Source organism: Oncorhynchus tshawytscha, linkage group LG14, assembly GCF_018296145.1.
Source record: "Oncorhynchus tshawytscha isolate Ot180627B linkage group LG14, Otsh_v2.0, whole genome shotgun sequence".
Lineage (NCBI taxonomy): Eukaryota > Metazoa > Chordata > Actinopteri > Salmoniformes > Salmonidae > Oncorhynchus > Oncorhynchus tshawytscha.
The window spans coordinates 36,804,650-36,808,081 of record NC_056442.1 but is presented as its reverse complement, the minus strand read 5'-3'; positions in this window follow the sequence as shown (position 1 = coordinate 36,808,081).

Here is a 3,432-nt window from a genome sequence, read left to right as displayed (position 1 = left end):
CACAAATAAATTGATATATCAAAATCAAATCAAACTTTGTCACATGCGCCGAATACAACAAGTGTAGACCTTATCGTGAAATGCTTACTTACTTATGTAGTAGACACAGCAAGAGTTGCTCATTGATAAAAAAATACTGAAGAAAACACTCTGGGAGAACCAAATTCCGCTGGGTCTTGAATTTTAGGATATAAATTACACTAAACTACTAGGATAAAAGCCTTATGTAGTGTATGCTTACATGAGTGCAATATGTTATGGTAATGTAAGCAGAGCTTTGGGTCACTCTTGAACTTTGACCATGAATGGAAATGTAAAAGGGTCTTATGTTGGGCGAGAACCATGCTGCTAATATTCCCATGTGGGAGAGGAAAACCACAGGATGACATACAGTTGAAGTCGGAAGTTTACATACACCTTAGCCAAATACATTTAAACTCAGTTTTTCACAATTCCTGCCATTTAATCCTAGTAAAAATTGCCTATTTTAGGTCAGTTAGGATCACCACTTTATTGTAGGAATGTGAAATGTCAGAATAATAGGTGAGAGAATTATTTATTTAAGCTTTTATTTCTTTCATCACATTCCCAGTGGGTCATACGTTTACATACACTCAATTAGTATTTGGTAGCATTGCCTTTAAATAGTTTAACTTGGGTCAAACATTTTGTGTAGCCTTCCACAAGCTTCCCACAATAAGTTGGATGAATTTTGGCCCATTCCTCCTGACAGAGCCGGTATAACTGAGTCAGGTTTGTAGGCCTCCTTGCTCGCAGACGCTTTTTCAGCTCTGCCCACACATTTTCTATAGGGTGAGGGCTTTGTGATGGCCACGCCAATACCTTGACTTTGTTGCCCTTAAGCCATTTTGCCACAACTTTGGAAGTATGCTTGGGGTCATGGTCCATTTGGAAGACCCATTTGCGACCAAGCTTTAACTTCCTGACTGATCTTGAGATGTTGCTTCAATATATCCACATAATTTTCCATCCTCATGATGCCATCTATTTTGTGAAGTGCACCAGCCACTCCTGCAGCAAAGCACCCCCACAACATGATGCTGCCATCCACGTGCTTCACGGTTAGGATGGTGTTCTTCGGCTTTCAAGCCTCCCCCTTTTTCCTCCAAACATAACGATGGTCATTATAGCCAAATAGTTCCATTTTGGTTTCATCAGACCAAAGAACATTTTGCCAAAAGTACGATCTTGGTCCCCATGTGCAGTTGCAAACCGTAGTCTGCCTTTTTTTATGGCGGTTTTGGAGCAGTGGCTTCTTCCTTGCTGAGCAGCCTTTCAGGTTATGTCAATATAGGACTCGTTTTACTGTGGATATAGATACTTTTGTACCTGTTTCCTGCAGCATCTTCACAAGGTCCTTTGCTGTTGTTCTGGGATTGATTTGCACTTTTCGCACCAAAGTACGTTAATCTCTAGGAGACAGAACGCGTCTCCTTCCTGAGCGGTATGATGGCTGCGTGGTCCAATGGTGTTTATACTTGCTTACTATTGTTTATACCTATGAAAGAGGTACCTTCAGGCGTTTGGAAATTGCTCCCAAGGATGTGTGGAGGTCTACAATTTTTTTATGAGATCTTGGCTGATTTCCTTTGATTTGCTCATGATGTCAAGCAAAGAGGCACTGAGTTTGAAAGTAGGGCTTGAAATACATCCACAGGTACACATCCAATTGACTCAAATTATGTAAATTAGCCTATCAGAAAGCCATGACATCATTTTCTGGAATTTTCCAAGCTGTTTAAAGGCACAGTCAACTTAGTGTATGTAAACTTCTGACCCACTGGAATTGTGATACAGTGAGTTATAAGTGAAATAATCTGTCTGTAAACAATTGTTGGAAAAATGACTTGTGTCATGCACAAAGTAGATGTCCTACCCGACTTGCCAAAACTATAGTTTGTTAGCAAGAAATTTGTGGAGTGGTTGAAAAATGAGTTTTAATGACTCCAACCTAAGTGTATGTAAACTTCCGACTTCAACTGTATTGTTTATGTATGTAACACAACCCTTTACATAGAGAATAACGAGAGTGTCATAAATACTCAAATAGTCATAAATACTATAAGTAGTCAAATATCAGTCATCCATCTTCATTGAAAATAGAAAAGAAAGGCAAGCAGGATAAGGGAAATGAATAATGGGCTTTATATCCAGCGCAATGAGAATAGAGGAGATAGTGAAGTCATGATGGATGCACCTGCAATAATCTGATGTAATTATAATAAATTAAGAATTTACATAGGCTACTGAACTGTCATGACCAAATTAAGAAATAAAACATTTGTTGTTCAACACTAGCCCTTTCCTTTTAAGGTTCTGTACATTACAGCCTATGTCCCATTTTTACAAAAATATGTTTGAACCTTTATTTAACTAGGCAAGTCAGTTAAGAACAAATTCGTATTTACGATGACGGTCTACACCGGCTAAACCCAGATGATGCTGGGCCAATTGTGCACCGCCCTATGGGACTCCCAATCATGGCCAGTTGTGATACAGCCTGCCTCATGGGTCAAGGCACTTGACACACAAATTTAACTTTTTCCTTCCAGTGTTGTGATCTATAGGCCTACTCAGAGCCAGAGCCATATTAGAATAAAATATATGGCTCTGGGGCTACTTTGTAATTGAAAAATGATTACAAACAGTTCAAATTAATCTAACTTGAGGTTATCCAACAACTTTAGCAGTCATTTAGTTATCGAAGGAGCTCTAAACTATTTCTATAGACGTAAACTTAATACCTAGAGTGATTCTGCTTTTTCACAGTAACTGTACAAACCTTTTTCTTTACAGGCTATGATGAACAGATGAATGGATGTTCATTGTTCAGGGTGGGATGGGGTTGAAGGATGTGATCATGTTAGTTGAGAGTTTTGTGGCACTATACTTCCCCCTGGTGGTATTTGGAAGTGGTAGCACTGAATTGAACCACAGTTAAATAACGTCCAAGATGATTCCACAGACAGCTCAATTCTGATATTTTTTCACTAATTGGTCTTTTGACCAATCATATCAGCTCTGATAAAGATCTGAGGTGATTGGTCAAAAGACCAATTAGTGGAAAAAGATCTTGGCTGCCTGTGTGAATGCACTTACAGAGCCTGTGTAGCCTAGGCCTAATCAACACAAACGAGTCAATAGCAGCTTGCAGGGAGTAGGACTTGGACAAATGTGTTGCAAAAAAATAAGTAACTGTGGGCATATGCCTGTTTAGCAGTTTACCTTGATTTGGAAAGTATTATTACTGAAAATTGATTAAGGTCTAACTGCTTTGGTCTGGCATATTACATTCCCACCAAAACCACAATCAGTTGTGGACACCTGCACAGAATAGCATTTGATGGATTATGATGTAAAAATCTGATTCCAGGTCGGCATGCTCGGTGTAGACGTCATACATTCTAACAT